Source organism: Bubalus kerabau, chromosome 21 (assembly GCF_029407905.1).
Source record: "Bubalus kerabau isolate K-KA32 ecotype Philippines breed swamp buffalo chromosome 21, PCC_UOA_SB_1v2, whole genome shotgun sequence".
NCBI lineage: Eukaryota > Metazoa > Chordata > Mammalia > Artiodactyla > Bovidae > Bubalus > Bubalus kerabau.
This window is the reverse complement of record NC_073644.1, coordinates 22,503,056-22,520,597: the sequence shown is the minus strand read 5'-3', so window position 1 is coordinate 22,520,597 and position 17,542 is coordinate 22,503,056. Positions and strand designations below refer to the sequence as shown.

The 17,542-nt window shown below is 46.1% G+C and overlaps 1 long non-coding RNA gene across 3 annotated transcripts in view; it reads left to right on the top strand.

Moving 5' to 3' along the window:
- Nucleotides 1-7,180: 7,180 nt before the first annotated feature.
- Nucleotides 7,181-17,542, top strand: part of LOC129635857 (uncharacterized) — a 29,780-nt gene continuing 19,418 nt past the window's right edge. For all 3 annotated transcript variants that reach the window (XR_008706496.1, XR_008706498.1, XR_008706497.1), the window contains exon 1: nucleotides 7,181-7,320. This is a non-coding gene — a long non-coding RNA (uncharacterized LOC129635857). The remainder of the gene's footprint in view (nucleotides 7,321-17,542) is intronic.

Below are 17,542 nucleotides of genomic sequence, written 5' to 3'. Positions count from 1 at the left end.
ATGTTGGCAATTTGATCTCTGGTTCCTCTGCCTTTTCTAAAACCAGCTTGAACGTCAGGAAGTTCACGGTTCATGTATTGCTGAAGCCTGGCTTGGAGAATTTTGAGCATTACTTTACTAGTATGTGAGATGAGTGCAATTGTGCGGTAGTTTGAGCATTGCCTTTCTTTGGGATTGGAATAAAAACTGACCTTTTCCAGTCCTGTGGCCACTGCTGGGTTTTCCAAATTTGCTGGCATATTGAGTGCAGCACTTTCACAGCATCATCTTTCAGGATTTGAAATAGCTCAACTGGAATTCCATCATTTCCACTAGCTTTGTTCGTAGTGATGCTTTCTAAGGCCCACTTGACTTCACATTCCAGGATGTCTGGCTCTAGATGAGTGATCACACCATCGTGATTATCTGGGTCATGAAGATCTTTTTTGTACAGTTCTTCTGTGTATTCTTGCCATCTCTTCTTAATATCTTCTGCTTCTGTTAGGTCCATACAATTTCTGTCCTTAATCGAGCCCTTCTTTGCATGAAATGTCCCCTTTGTATCTCTAATTTTCTTGAAGAGATCTCTAGTCTTTCCCATTCTGTTGTTTTCCTCTATTTCTTTGCATTGATGGCTGAGGAAGGCTTTCTTATCTCTTCTTGCTATTCTTTGGAACTCTGCATTCAGATACTTATATCTTTCCTTTTCTCCTTTGTTTTTCACTTCTCTTCTTTTCACAGCTATTTGTAAGGCTTCCCCAGACAGCCATTTTGCTTTTTTGCATTTCTTTTCCATGGGGATGGTCTTGATCCCTGTCTCCTGTACAATGTCACGAACCTCATTCCATAGTTCATCAGGCACTCTATCTATCAGATCTAGCCCCTTAAATCTATTTCTCACTTCCACTGTATAATCATAAGGGATTTGATTAAGGTCATACCTGAATGGTCTAGTGGTTTTCTCTGCTAAGTCACTTCAGTCGTGTCCGACTCTGTGCGACCCCATAAACGGCAGCCCACCAGGCTCCCCCGTCCCTGGGATTCTCCAGGCAAGAACACTGGAGTGGGTTGCCATTTCCCTCTCCAATGCATGAGAGTGAAAAGTGAAAGTGAAGTCGCTTAGTCGTGTCCGACCCCCAGCTACCTCATGGACTGCAGCCTACCAGGCTCCTCCGTCCATGGGATTTTCCAGGCAAGAGTACTGGAGTGGGGTGCCATTGCCTTCTCCAAGTGGTTTTCTCTACTTTCTTCAATTTAAGTCTGAATTTGGTAATAAGGAGTTCATGATCTGAGCCACAGTCAGCTCCTGGTCTTGTTTTTGTTGACTGTATAGAGCTTCTCCATCTTTGGCTGCAAAGAATATAATCAATCATCAGCTATACCACAACACAAAATAAAAAGTTTTAAAAAAGAATATATATGTGATTCCTTTTATGTAAGGCTCTAAGAAGGCAAAATTAAACTGTAGTGTTTAGGAATGCCAATTAGGTAATAAGATTATAAAGAAAAGCAAGCACGTGATTATCATAAAGATCACGATGGTGGTTACCTTTGGCTGGAGAGAGAGAGGCAGTTGGAAGGTATCTCGGATGCTGGAAATATCTTTATCTTGACCTGGGTAGTGTAATTATTTATTAAAGTGTAGACTTATGATTCAGGTACCTTTATGAAGGTGTGATATAAATTTGCTATATTGTTGAAAGACGAACAACACTTGCCTCCTACCAAAGTGAACGTGAAAGTGGCTTAGTCATGTCTGACTCTTTGGGACCCCATGGACTATACAATCCGTGCAATTCTCCAGGCCAGAATACTGGAGTGGGTAGCCTTTCCCTTCTCCAGATCCAGGGGATCTTTCCAACCCAGGGATCGAACCCAGGTCTCCTGCATTGCAGGCAGATTCTTTACCAGCTGAGGCATGAGGGAAACCCAAGAATACTGGAGTGGGTAGCCTATCCCTTCCCCAGTGGATCTTCCCAACCCAGGAATCAAACCAGGGTCTCCTGCATTGCAGGCAGATTCTTTAGTAACTGAGCTATGAGGGAACAGGTCCTTGTTGGATGTCCATTTTAAACACAGCAGTGTGCATATGTCCACCCCAAACACCCTACCTGTCCCTGTCCCCCACCTTTCCCCTGGAAGTTTGTTCTCTAAGTCTGTGAGTCTGTTTCTGTTCTGGAAGTAAGTTCATTTGTACCATTTCTTTTTAGATTCCACTTATAAGAGACATCATATAGTATTTCTCCTTCTCTGTCTGACTTACTTCACTCACTATGATAACCTCTAGGTCCATTCAAGTAGCTGCAAACTTCTACCTCCTTCTTTTTCTCTTCCTCTCCCTGCTACTTTTTTCCTGAGCCTCATTTAGGTCCACAAGTTATAGAACTATTTTATGTAAGAACAAAATAAACATCTTTTCCTAAAGATTTTTCTCTTTTCACAATTCTATTCTCCAAAGAAAAGTATCCCGGAAGATGTATGTTAAGAAAATGGAACTGCCTGGAATGGCTAGTCACCTCAGGGCTCATCTGTAGTACTTTCCACATTCCATTAGTCTCTGCAGTTGTGGGGGTGGGAAGAGTCATACTGTTTGGGGTTTGGAGCTCTGAAAGCAGTGAATAAACTCTGGTTGAAATTTTAAAGTACTCCTTGTTCATGATGATATTGATGCTCCTAATTCTTGGATGAAGGAATATTCAGTTCAGTTCAGTCACTCAGTTGTGCCCGACTCTTTGCAACCCCATGAATCGCAGCATGCCAGGCCTCCCTATCCATCACCAACTCCCAGAGTTCACCCAAACTCATGTGCATCAAGTCAGTGATGCCATCCAGCCATCTCATCCTCTGTCGTCCCCTTCTCCTCCTGCCCTCAATCCCTCCCAGCATCAGGGTCTTTTCCAATGAGTCAACTCTTCGCATGAGGTGGCCAAAGTATTGAAGTTTCAGCCTCAGAATGAGTCCTTCCAATGAACACCCAGGACTGATCTCCTTTAGAATGGACTGGTTGGATCTCCTTGCAGTCCAAGGGACTCTCAGGAGTCTTCTCCAACACCACAGTTCAAAAGCATCATTTCTTCGGCACTCAGCTTTCTTCACAGTCCAACTCTCACATCCATACGTGACCACTGGAAAAACCATAGCCTTGACTAGACGGACCTTTGTTGGCAAAGTAATGTCTCTGTTTTTTAATATGCTATCTAGGTTGGTCATAACTTTCCTTCCAAGGAGTAAGCATCTTTTAACTTCATGGTTGCAATCACCATCTGCAGTGATTTTGGAGCCCCCCAAAAATAAAGTCTGACACTGTTTCCACTGTTTCCCCATTTCCCGTGAAGTGATGGGACCAGATGCCGTGATCTTAGTTTTTTGAATGTTGAGCTTTAAGCCAACTTTTTCACTCTCCTCTTTCACTTTCATCAAGAGGCTCTTTAGTTCCTCTTCACTTTCTGCCATAAGGGTGGAGTCATCTGCATATCTGAGGTTATTGATATTTCTCCTGGCAATCTTGATTCCAGCTGTGCTTCTTCCAGCCCAGTGTTTCTCATGATGTACTCTGCATATAAGTTAAATAAGCAGGGTGACAATATACAGCCTTAACGTACTCCTTTTCCTATTTGGAATCAGTCTGTTGTTCCATGTCCAGTTCTAACTGTTGCTTCCTGACCTGCATATAGGTTTTTCTTTTAGAAGGAATATTACCTACCCTTTGTGGGTGTAAGCAGTCCTGATGAATGTTGAGAATGCTAAGAAGCCTTCTCTGGCCCTTGGAAATGAAGGTAAGCAAACCCTTCACCCACCTGTTAAAGTACCCAAAATCTCTACTCACACCTGCAACCCCTTAGGGGTTTATTACTTCAGCTTACAATTTTTTCTCAAGGCTCTCCTAATAGAAGTTGCCCCTAGGAGGAAGATGTTAGAGACATATTCAGCATCTGGTACCACTGTGAGAATGAAATCTTTGACGTTATCTTCCCTGCCTCATCTCTGCGCACAGGGAAAGATGAAAGACGGAACAGGCTCTATGACAGGAAGAAGGGAGGGGACTAGGGATGGTTATGAATAGTCACTTGTTCTCTAGCTATTGAGTTGTAACCGCTTATTAGACATATGTTGTCATTTAGTCACCAAGTCATGTCTGACTCTGATACCCATGGCCTACAGCCTGCCAGGCTCCTCTGTCCAAGGGATTTCCCAGGCAAGAATACTGGAGTAGGTTACCGTTTCTTTCTCCAGGGGATCTTCCCAACCCCAGGATCAAACCCGTTTCTCCTGCATTAGCAGGTGGATTCTTTACCACTGAGCCTCCAGGGAAGCCCTTTTAGAGATACAGTTTACAAATATTTTCTTTTATTTTGTGGGTTACCTATTCATTCTGTTGATTGTTTCCTTTGCTGTGCAGAAGATTTTTGGTTTGATGTTGACCTGTTTGTTTATTTCTGCTTTTGTTGTCTGTGCTTTTGATTTCATATCTAAAAAAGCATTGCCAGGACCAGTGTCGTAAAGCTTCCCCCTAGGTTTTCTTTTAGGAGTTTTACAGTTTCAGGATTTAGGTTTAAGTCTTTAGCTTATTTTGATTTGATTTTTGTGTATTGTGTAAGTTAGGGTCCAATTTCATTCTTGTGAAAGTAGGTATCCAGTTTTCTCAACCATTTGTTGAAGAAGCTATCCTTTCTCCATTGTATAACTTTGACACCCTTGTTGAAGATCACTTGACAATATGGCAAAGGACTTGAATAGATGCTTCCCCCCAAAAGACATACAAATGAACAGCAAGTATATGGAAAGATCCTCTAATCATAAGAGAAATGTAAATCGAAGCCACTATGAGATTTCAATTCACAACCGATAGGGTGGCTATGATAAAACACAGAACCAAACCAAACCAAGTGTTGCCTAAGATTTGAAGAAATTGCAACCCTTAGCACGGTTGGTGAGAAAATAGAATGGTGCAGACTCTATGGAAAAGTGTGGAATTTTCTAAAAACAATTAGTTTAAGGAAAGTTCTACAAAGCCTCTGGGAGTCCTTGAGCCAAAGTCTGTGGATTTAAAATGTTAGGATTTGGAGCCCTTAGTCAGTCATGTTCCAGGTAAGTCCAGGAGGTGCATTCTCCTGGCTGTCAGGGTAAGGAAGAAGAAGGAAGGTGGGATTCTGACAACAGACCCTGGGGCCTGCCCTCAGTGGGGAAGTTTGAAGCTGGCTGACTTCCTCCTTTCCCCTTTGAAAAATCACCTTGGGGAATGCAGATAATCTAGTTAGTGAAGCTGAGACTCAATGGCTCCAGCTGCCTGCATCCTTCAGCCTCCGTGAGACTTCCCTGAGCTTCTTCTTCTTGGAGGCACCGGAAGGCCCCCTAGAAGTTAGATTCTAGAGGCAGGGAGAGAGGCTGTCAAAGGAGGACTGGAAGGGTTAGGCTGGGGGCCCTTTCCTTCTGACAATGCAGCTGCTGAAAGCATGCATCAGGGTCACAGACGAACAAACCCAGAATCCTGCTGTGGAAGACGACACCTGACTCTGTTCTGAAAGAGAAGGGAGAGAAAGTCTAGGTTCCACACACTGGTTCTGGTGTTCTTTTCCTCCCTGAGCCAACCCCATTGAACACCTCTTATCCCCTTCCAGATCTCAGCATTTCCCTATCTCACCTGCCTTTCCTCTGAACCACTTCTGATGCCTGGGAACAGGATCATGCTTTTATCTTCTCCTCCCTCCTCACCCTGATGCTGGGAAAGATTGAGGGCAGGAGGAGAAGAGGGTGACAAAGGGTGAGATGGTTGGATGGCATTACCAACTCAATGAACGTGAGTTTGAACAAACTCCGGAAGATGGTGAAGGACAGGGAAGCCTGGCGTACTGCAGTCCCTGGGGTCACAAAGAGTCTGACATAACTGACTGATTGAACAACAACGCTCCCCATAGGGCAGGACTTCTCCTCTCCCCTCAGCCCTCCTTGCCCTCAAGGCTCATTTGAATCCTCTTCCATGAAGCATCTGTGACCTACCTCAACTGAAGCTTGCTATCCCCACGGCACTTGCAATATAAACTGACAACACAGGATATCGGTTGTTGTCTAATTGTTTCCTGTTGTGTGGTCAGGCCACTCAAGGTAACTCTGGCTCTGTGTACATCCTCTGTTCTACCCATGGGTACCTACTTCACTTATACCCTACTTATGTGACTCACCTCCCTACATACCTGCCCCAGGCCCCAGCTAGTGAATGTTCTTATCAGATGTGATGTGCAGCCCAATGTGTAATTAGTTGACAAGTGAGAAACACAGCCAATAAGTCATGCATGTGTGCATGCTAAGTTGCTTCAGTTGTGTCTGACTCTGTGACCCTATGGACTGTAGCCCATTGGGCTCCTCTGTCCATGGGATTTTCCAGGCAAGAATACTGGAGTGGGTTGCCATGCCCTTCTCCAAGGGATCTTTCCCACCTCAGGGATTGAAGCCACATCTCCTGAATCTCCTGCATCGCAGGGGGATTCTTTACTGCTGAGCCACCAGGGAAGCCCCCAATAAGTCCGACTTGTTCCAAAAAAACGGAGAAAACATTTTAGCGGGGAGAGATTCAAGGTACAGACTTACTCTGAGTCTTTAAAAATGGCAGAGAAAAGGAGAAAATCCCAGGTGAGTGCAATTCATTAGCAAAAGGGGAAGGTGGGTATGTGTAAATCAACTGTGGACATAGAGTGTCCAGGAGATTCCATGTATAAGGAGATTCCAGGATAAGGCTGTAGTTACACCAGGGAGCCTCACTTGTCTGACTTAACCGGCCTTTGCAAAACGTGGTGTGACCTAAGGCAAGGGTGCTTGGGTTAGGAGCTACGGGTCTGGGCTCTAATCCTGCTTCATCACTTACTTGTGGTGTGACCTTGAACAAGACATTTAATCTTCTTGAGTCCTTGTTTCCCTTCTGTAAAATCAATCCCTGTCTGTGTTAAAGGGTCTTTGTGAAGATCTGAAGAGAAAACATTTGTGCAACTCCTCCAGACATAGCCGTTAATGGATGTTGGTTACTATCAGGATTTCTGACCTCTTTAATACACTTAACACCTTCTCTGAATTCCCAAAGCCACCTAATGCTTGTGTCATTAATGTTGACTCCCTGTATCACCTGTTTTCAATCTCTTAATTGCTACACGTGTTTGTAGGAGTTTCTTAATTAGAGAAAAAACTCACTGTGGGCAAGGGGCTTATCTTAGACATTCACAGAATATTGTGGGCACATACTGGATGCTCAAAATGTTGTTGCAATGATTGATTTCTGTGTCCAGGAAGACCAAAGTAATCCCTAAAGATTTCCCAGAGGAAGTAGATCTCAGAGTTGACATTGACAGATGGGTAAGTAATGACAGGTAATGTTCAAGGAGCAAGATGCACAGTGAGGGGAATGATGTGAGCAGAGTAGCAGCTTTTTTTTTTTTTTTTAAATTTTTTGAAAAACTTTTATGGATGCCTGATTTCTCTAGAACATTCTACCAGGTTTTGAAGTCATTTATCACACTGGTGCTTTGTGAGAAAAGCAAATGAAACAAAACCAAAAGAGAAAATATCCATCCAGCAGCTGGACAGCTCAGTTATTTTTAGGGACAGGAGAATAAGCCAGTGTTTGGGACTCAGCAAAACATCCCACTCTGTTTGGGGTTGACCAGTCCCTGGAAATGCACAGACCTAAGCATTTTCTCAGCTGTAACTCTCCAGCACATGTGTATTTGAAGGGAAACTTAGTCCATCTGTTTCTAATTCATTTACATTGAACTCATCAAAAAAGCTGTTGACATGTCCTTTGCCTGGCCAAGTTCTCCATGGGTTTTCGGAAAATCCCAATATATTATTGAGTTCTTTTTGGTGTCCTGGGGTTGTTGGGCTTTGTCTTTTTTTAGCAGCTTGCAGGGAGAGTGGAGAATGCTCTGAACTGGAGTCATTCCAAACCTGCAAAGCTCTGCTCTTCCCTCATTGAGTCTCAGTGGCTCTCGGAGTCTGATCAGCTTGGAAAGAGAACAAAGTACCAGGCATCCCCAAGGTCTCAGGTTTCCTCTACCGTGCTCGGAGCGGAGTCTGAGGGATGGCTCAGGAGAGGGAGAAAAGTGATTTAGAGGCAATTTGGCCAGGAGACTAATTACAAAATGAAGTGTTTTCATTCTAGATACTGTGTGACCTTGGGTTAAGGAAGTTTCTTTTCTGTTCTTCAGTTCTCCAAAATACAGTAGGAGAATGATACTGCAGTTTTTGATCCATCTACTAGAGATGGCTTGTGTGGTTGGTGTGTGGATTGTGACTTTATAAACAAAAATATCACAGTAAGACAGTATGATTTTCCAGATACCCAGATGGCAGTCCTGACCCCTTTGAATGTGTTCTCCCATCTCTAGCCCTGGGCATGGACAATGCTGAATTGTCACTCAGGGGTCCAGCCTGAGTGCATATCATGTCCTGAGTGATGCTGACTGCTCCACAAAGGGTTGGGTTGTTGACATATGAGTCAATACACATACTTGGGCAAACATAGAAGGACAATTTGTGTTCCTGTTGTCATAGGCATAGTTAATACCCCATTGGAAGAGATAAATATGTACCCTCTAGAGAACTGAAAGCTGAAAAGGAACTCAGGAGCTCACAGCTTTCCTCTTTATTTTACATATGAGGCAAACTGGGACTCCAAGAGGCAAAATAATGTGCCCAGTAATTATTGTGCTAAGTTTGATCATATTTGGCAACACTGGATGAAAGATATTATTACCCCCATTTTGCAAGTGAAACAACTGGGGTACAAAAGAGGCTGATAACTGGTCAAAGTCACTCGGTGAGTAAGTTATAAAATAGAATTTGAACACAGCTCTGTTAACTTCAAAGGTCAATTGACACAGAGCTAGCGCATTGAGGACCACAACACGGAATCCTGGATCTCCCAGATAGAGTGTTCTAAAATGTAAAAAGCCAGGTTCTTTGTTCATTGTGCTTGCCCCTCATCCATTCACAAGGGGTTGGTTGCCTGGGGAGAGGACCCCAGTAGCATAGGTAGAGAGGGTGATGAAAGGGTAAGTAGATGGAGAGGAATCTGAATCTCCCCCTCTGAGGGCACTGTGCAGGGTCAAGCCCTGTGAGCAGCTTCCAAAGATTCCAGTATGGCTGCCATAATTGAGCAAGTGAGGTTTAGAAGCCAGCAGGCAGCAATGACCAGTCGACTCAAAGAAGGACTACCATAGTACCACTTCTGTAAAAGACACTTCGCACTTTCTACCTTTTTAATCTTTTTGCCTGAATACATGACGAATGTGAGGGAGTAGGAGATGTCTTAAGAGTAGACCGAGCTCCCTTTGTTCTTAGGCTAGGTAGAGCCTGGCTAGTGTTGGAGGAAGGAAGGAAATACGGGATATATGGTGGAGTTCCGAACAAGGCTCAGCTCATTTGTGCTTTTTAAAAATAATTAGAAGTGATTAGCCAGCAATGAGATATGCCTGGGTTGTCACTGAAGCTGGGAAAAGGGATTTGACAGGGCCTGTCTGAAAATGGGAGTTGGGAAATGATTTCTCTTCTGTGCCCTATGAGTTCCAGCTGTTCAATGGGCTGATTATCTTCTCTTTCCCCATCTGTCTATCAAATGGAGGGAGCCTGAGAATGAAATGTGTCTTTAGATGAGCTTTCTTTTCCTCCTCTTCTCTTGGGCACATTTTGCTCGTGTCTGCACTCCCTGGTTTTGGCCAAAGAAAAAGAACCGGGTACTGCCAGGTCTCCTATTCTTCCCAGAATAACTATTCAGTACCAGAAAGTCCAGCTAAAGAGGGAGGGAAGGAGAGAGAAAGGGAAGGAGTGGGGCGGGGGGTGGGGGTGGGGCGGAGATAGAGAGGAGGGAGAGAGAGAGAAAGGACAAATGTCTGGGAGGGAAAGGGGAAAGGGACAAGGTGTAAGGGGCAGAGCGAGTGAGAAACGCAGCAGCGGGGACAAAGAGTTGCCCTCTCAAGCCGGAAGAGGGAAGGGAGTAGGGGGTTGGGAAACAGGGAGAAGAGTGGAGGGAAGAGGTGAGAAGGGTGAGGCACGGCCTGGGGGTCAGAGCTGGAGCAGCTTCCTGCTGGCCCGCGGCCCAGCCAGCTGCTGGAACATCTGCATCCTGGCGGGGGTGTTTCCAAATGGAGCTGCCTCTTCCTGGACTTCCTCCCTCACACGCTCGGGCCTGCCCACTTAGGCCCCTCCCAGCGCGCTTGCGGTTCCTCTTACTCATCGCCAGTGTCCAAACAGCTAAATCAGCTCTGAAGGTATGCGAGCAGTTGGGCAAGAATGGGGTCAGCCAGGGGAAGCAGTGCTTGCTCCTGGACGGCACCACGCCAGGTGCGGGAGGAGCTGACTGGCTGCATCAGTGCTGCCCTGGCCTCCCCTTGAAAGAACCCTGAAGCAGGAGTCGGGACCTGGGGGCTGAGACACGGCATGGTCTTAGCGAGCTGTGAGTCTTCTCAGTTCCATCATCTGTAAAATAAGGAGCTGAAGTCCCATTCTGATGATGACTTTGGGGGGAAAAAAATAATTCGCAAGTCTCCCTTTAGCATCCTTTGCTACCTGGTTCCTGAGTTCGCATAGAGGCGGTTTAAATGAAAGTTGCAAGCTCTCATCGTCTCCTCAGTGGCTTTCATCTTGCTGTAGGGCCTGAGGCCTGTGGTGGGGTCTGACTCCAGGGGCCTCTGCAGTGGTGCCCTTCCTGGGAGGGGCGGCATGCCAGATGGTGTCAGGTGTCAGGGCCAGCCTTCAGCCCCCGAAGGAGGGAGAGCTTGTCCCCCACCCCCCACCCCGCTTCTATGATGTCCCCTTAGTCTTTCTAGAGTCCCCCATTCACTGGGGTCACCCTTGGGCATCTACCCCACTCTGCCTCTCAGCTGACAGATAATTGATCTCTGTGAAGCTGCCACAAGACCGGAAAGGTTCTAACTGCTATTTGGTGAAAAGAGGTTCTAGTTTAGCTCTTCCTTGGGAAGTCTCACTTCCAAAGGCTGTCTTGCTCTTGCCCCAGATGGCTCTTCTGGTCCTTCTCTTTCCTCTTCTGTCTTCTTCTTTTCCCAAATCCTATGACAATGTCTTTGGGGCAGCCAGCTCAGGGGAGCTGAGCCTTGATTCTGTGGCAGTGGGAGGTGATTTCAGGGAACCCACTCAGCTTGGGTAGTGGGGAGAGGCTGGAGGAGGGGGTGGACAATCCCCAACCTCAGTTCCTGTCAGGGGTCTGACCCTAGCACTGCTGTGTAGTTTACCTCTGGGACTGCCACAGCCAGACTGCTGGTGGAGTCATTCCCAGGACCCCAGCCTTTCCTGAAACCTCCTGCCCTGGGAACCCCGCCTCCCTTGAGGTATCTGCTTCCACGAACCCTGCCAAGATGCTTTCAGGGGGCAGTGATGGTAGAGTTCAGTTCATTTCAGTTCAGTTCAGTTGCTCAGTCATGTCTGACTCTTTGTGACCCCATGGATTGCAGCACACCAGGCTTCCCTGTCCACCACCAACTCCCAGAGCTTATGCAAACTCATGTCCATTGAGTCAGTGATGCCATCCAACCATTTCATCCTCTGTCATCCCCTTCTCCTCCTGCCTTCAATCTTTCCCAGCATCAGGGTCTTTTCCAATGAGTCAGTTCTTCTCATCAGGTGGCCAAAGTATTGGAGTTTCAGCTTCAGCATCAGTCCTTCCAATGACTATTCAGGACTGATTTCCTTTAGGACTGACTGGTTTGATTTCCTTGCAGTCCAAGGGACTCAAGGGTCTTCTCCAACACCACAGTTCAAAAGCATCAATTCTTCAGCACTCAGCTTTCTTTATAGTCCAACTTTCACAACCATACATGACCACTGGAGAAACCATAGCTTTGAATAGATGCACCTTTGTTGGCAAACTAATGTCTCTGCTTTTTAATATGCTGTCTAGGTTGGTCATAGCTTTTCTTCCAAGCAGCAAATGGCTTTTAATTTCATGGCTGCAAGCACCATCTGCAGTGATTTTGGAGCTCAGGAAAATAGTCTTGTCATTGTTCCCATTGTTTTCCCATCTATTTGCCATGTAATGATGGGACCGGATGCCATGATCTTAGTTTTCTGAATGTTGAGCTTTAAATCAGATTTTTCACTCTCCTCTTTCACTTTCATCAAGAGGCTCTTTAGTTCCTCTTCACTTTCTGCCATAAGGGTGGTGTCATCTGCATAATTGATGTTATTGATATTTCTCCTGGAAATCTTGATTCCACCTTGTGCTTCATTCAGCCCTGCATTTTGCATGATGTACTCAACATATAAGTTAAATAAGCGGGGTGACAATATACAGCCTTGATGTACTCCTTTCCCTACTTGGAGCTAGTCTGTTGTTCCATGTCCAGTTCTAACTATTGCTTCTTTAACTGCATACAGATTTCTCAAGAGGCAGGTCAGGTGGTCTGGTATTCCCATGTCTTGAAAAATTTTCCACAGTTTGTTGTGATCTACACAGTCAAAGGCTTTGGCTTAATCAATGAAGCAGTAGATGTTTTTCTGGAACACTCTTGCTTTTTCGATGATTCAATGGATGTTGGCAATTTGATCTCTGGTTCCTCTGCCTTTTCTAAATCCAGCCTGAACATCTGGAAGTTCACAGTTCACATACTGTTGAAGCCTGGCTTGGAGAATTTGAGCACTACTTTGCTAGTGTGTGAGATGAGTGCAATTGTGCAGTAGTTTGAGCATTCTTTGGCATTGCCTTTCTTTGGGATTGGAATGAAAACTGACATTTTCCAGTCCTGTGGCCACTGCTGAGTTTTCCAAATTTGCTGGCATATTGAGTGCAGCACTTTCACAGCATCATCTTTTAGGATTTGAAATAGCTCAACTGGTATTCCATCACCTCTACTAGCTTTGTTTGTAGTGATGCTTCCTAAGGCCCACTTGACTTGGCATTCCAGGATGTCTGAATCTAGGTTGGTGATCACACCATCATGATTATCTGGGTCATGAAGATCATTTTTTGTGCAGTTCTTCTGTGTATTCTTGCCACCTGTTTTTAATATCTTCTGCTTCTGTTAGGTCCATACCATTTCTGTCCTTTATTGTGCCCATCTTTGCATGAAATACTCCCTTGGTATCTCTAATTTTCTTGAAGAGATCCCTAGTCTTTCCTATTCTATTGTTTTCCTCTATTTCTTTGCACTGGAGAAGGAAATGGCAACCCACTCCAGTATTCTTGCCTAGGGAATCCTCATGGACTGAGGAGCCTGGTGGGCTACAGTCCATGGGGTCTCAGAATCGGACATGACTGAGTGACTAAGCACAGCACATCTCTTTGCATTGATCACCGAGGAAGGCTTTCTTATCTCTCCTTGCTATTCTTTAGAACTCTGCATCCAAATGGGTATATATTTCCTTTTCTTCTTTGCCTTTAGCTTCTCTTCTTTTCTCAGCTCTTCGTAAGGCCTCCTCAGACAACCATTTTGCCTTTTTACATTTTTTTTTCTTGGGAATGGTTTTGATCCCTGCCTCCTGTACAGTGTCACGAACCTTCATCCATAGTTCTTCAGGCACTCTTACCAGATGTAATCCCTTTAATCTATGTCACTTCCACTGTATAATCATCAGGGATTTGATGTAGGTCATACCTGAATGGTCTAGTGGTTTTCCCTATTTTCTTCAATGTAAGTCTGAATTTGGCCATAAGGAGTTCATGATCTGAGCCACAGTCAGTTCCCAATCTTGTTTTTGCTGACTGTGTAGAGCTTCTCTATCTTTTGCTGCAAAGAATATAATCAATTTGATTTTGGTATTGACCATCTGGTGATGTTCATGTGTAGAGTCTTCTCTTGTATTGTTGGAAGAGGGTGTTTGCTATGACCAGTGTGTTCTCCTGGCAAAACTCTGTTAGCCTTTGCCCTGCTTCATTTTGTATTCGAAGGCCAAATGTGCCTGTTACTCCAGGTACCTCTTGACTTCCTACTTTTGCATTCCTGTCCCCTATGATGAAAAGGACATCTTTTTTGGGTGTTAGTTCTAGAAAGTCTTGTAGGTCTTCATAGAACTGTTCAGCTTCTTCAGCATTACTGGTTGGGGCATAGACTTGGATTGCTGTGATACTGAATGGTTTGCCTTGGAAACAAATAGATCATTCTGTCATTTTTGAGATTGCACCCAAGTACTGCATTTTGGACTCTTTTTGTTGACTATGAGGGCAACTCCATTTCTTCTAAGGCATTCTTGCCCACAGTAGTAGATATAGTGATCATCTGAGTTAAATTCACCCATTCCAGTCCATTTTAGTTCACTGATTCCTAAAATGTTGATGTTCACTCTTGCCATCTCCTGTTTGACCACTTCTAGTTTACCTTGATTCATGGACCTAACATTCCATGTTCCTTTGCAATATTGCTCTTTACAGTCAAAACTAATCAAACTGATCACATGGACCACAACCTTGTCTAACTCAATGAAACTATGAGCTGTGCCATGTAGGGCCACCCAAGACGGATGGGTCATGGTAGAGAGTTCTGACAAAATGTGGTCCACTGGAGAAGGGAATGGTAAACCACTTCAGTATTCTTGCCTTGAGAACCCCATGAACAGTATTAACAGTATGGTAGAGTTAGGGTACCATTCGCTCCACCCCTGAACATTTGTGGGGATCTATGAACATTGTGAGAAAGGTCCCCCCCACCCCACTGGTATTTCCAGCCTCTTTCAGTTAGAGCGAGGTTCACATGGTCCTTTGCTATCTTCAGTCTATCTTCAGTCTCTTCTGGTTTTGGCTTCTTCAAAGCTCTGCACAGACCCAGAAAGTTTATGGGTGTCCCCAAATGAGCAGTAGGACTTGAGGACAAACACAGGAAGGGTGTGTCTGAACTTAGAGGAAGCTCCCCAGATGGTCCCTGGGGAGGGTGTTGACTTTGGGATTCCTTAGCCCCCTGGAGAGGGGTGCAGTGCAGGTTGAAATGTAATTAGATGCCTCAGGTGTATTTATATGAGTTCACAGGACATCAATCCCAAGCACCAAAATGGATCTACAAGCAGGAAGTGACTTGCCCCCAGTTGATCACCTACTGTGTGGCCCTTGATAACTCATTACCCCTCACCGCAGTCCTGCTGTTATGTATCTGTATTTATCTGTAAGTGCTGTTATGTCCTTTTACAAATGAGGGCCCTAGGGCTCAGAAAGATTATGAAAATAGCCTAGGAGCTCGGTGGCAGAGCTGGGATTTCTAGGCTGGGATTTTAAGAGGAACTTGGCCCGTTTGGATCCTGTCTTGGGGAAGTGTGATGAAAGGGACAGTGGGGCACTGCTCCTTTGCTCCCAGGGGACTCCCCCCCAACCCCAGTTACTCCCAAGTCAAATTCTTGTTGCTTCTCCTCAGCCCTGCTGGGAAGGTCTTCGCTTCCTGCTTCTGACCCCCTCACCTCTCCCCCTGCCATTTTGAGCTCTTGCAGTGAGCATGGGAGACCCGAGGAAGTTTACTCTGCATGTGGGATTTCTTCCTCTGTTGGGACTGGGTGCTCCTGGTTTGCCCAGGTGGGGTCTCATGGTGTCACTCCCTGAAGTGCTGAGCATAGCTAAGCCATGAGAGCTTCTCTCGGGCTTGTGTTTGCCAGGCTCTGACCTGAACCAGCTTTGTCTGGAGGCTGGGGCAGGGAGGGTCCCTCTACCAGCAGGCGCTTAGCTGGATTGTGGCTGAAGGTAACGGAGTGCAGCAATGGCTGGTGGCCCCCATGGTCTTGAGTTGCCATGCACAAGCCTCCTCGCAATCCCACATGCCTGTCCTCAGCACAGCCAGCTTCCAGTGTCCCTCCTTTCCCCTTGTCTGTGTGCACCAAGCTTTCCACAGCAGGGTTCTGGTGCATGGATGAAGTCACACAAATGCGATCACAGGAATGGAGTCACACAGTTACGTGCTGACACTCACAGACATCCTCTACTTAGCTTCCCGGATGACACATCATTGTATGTACTTCCCTGTGAATCTGGTTAGTGGCCCCACCCACTGGGCACTGGTGTCACTACGGACACCCCTGCTTCCTCTGGGCATGGTCCTCTCTTCCGGGCCCAGGTCTCCTGCACCTCTCCTGTCTCATGCACCCCTGTGATCTGCCTCTGGGCACCGCTGCTGCTGTGGCTGCCTCCTCCATGGCCAGATGACGCTAGGGACTGAGGCTGTGTGCAGTCCACAAGTCAGAGGGTGCCCCCTACCCCTCTGTGTGCTTTAGATGGAGGTCACAAGTAGAAGCTTGTGCTGCGATGCCTGGCAGAGCTTTTGGTCAAGTGGTGTTTTCTGGATTTTACTTGTTGCCACCCTTGAACCTGAGACATGGCTGGACTGGGAGAGGTGTGTGAGGAACAAGGATCATGCCGCTCCCAACGTGATGCTTCTTCCGCAGCCACGACTGCTCGTTGCCTGGGCCAAGCCTGGCTTGCTGACTCCTGCTTATTTTAAGAGGGCTTTCTGCCAGGAAGCTGCTTGTGTGCATGTTCGGCCGCTCAGTCGTATCTGACTCTTTGAGACCCCATGGACGGTAGCTCGGGAGGTTCCTCTGTCCATGGGATTCTCCAGGCAAGAATACTGGAGTGGGTTGGCATTCCTTTCTCCAGGGGATCTTTCTGACCCAGAGATCGAACCCAGGTCTCCTGCATTGCAGGAGGGTTCTTTCCTGCTGAGCCACCCTGGAAGCTGCTTAGCCCCTTGTGAAACGGGTGCTGGAGGGATTTCCCTCACCTGGTTTCCAGACCTCTCTTGATCCCAGCAAGCTGATATGGGCAATATGTGTCACTGTGACCCCATCTGCTTCTTTATCATCTCCTTTGTGTTCTTTCTGCTTCCAGCCCTCCATTGTGCCTTTTCTTCTGCCTGGAACAAGTGCAGGCGCATGCCTATGTTGTGATATCTCGTGGCGGCTTCTCTCCAACCAGCTAAATCCTACTTTTTCCTTGGGCCCCAGCTGAGACCCCTCCCCCCCAACCTTGGGAAGCTTCCCTTGATTAACAGCCCTGCACCACTGCTCTCTCTTCTCAACTGCTATAGCCCTTAGTCGGACCCACCCATACAGTCATGTGACCACTTTACCCCTACACTAGATGAGATGTTTGTGTCCCTCTACCTCCAATTCCTATATTGAAACCTAATCTTCCATGTGATGGCATTTGAAAGTGTAACCTTTGGGTGATTAGGTCGTGAGGGTGGAGCCCTAGTGAATGGGATTAGTGCCCTTATAAAAGAGGCCCCAGAGAGCTTGCTCCTTTCACCTTGTGAAAACACAGCAAGGAGATGGATGTCTGTGAATCAAGAAACAGGCTCTTAGCAGACACTGAATTTTCCAGTGCCTTGATCTTGAACTTCCAGCCTCCAGACCGTGGGCAATACATTTCTGTTGTTCATAAGCCACTCAGTTAGCGGTACTTTATTACAGCATCATGAACAGACTAAGACAACCCCCAAGTAGTTCTCTACCTGGTATCACTTCTCACCAGTTCTCTACCTGGTATCCCTGGACTAGTGCCCCTTGAGGTCTTGAAGTACATGCAGTTTGCTTCTCTTGCTTCTTGCAAAGCACTCACTGCTTGCCTAGAGCTCAGCAAAACTATGATGCCTGT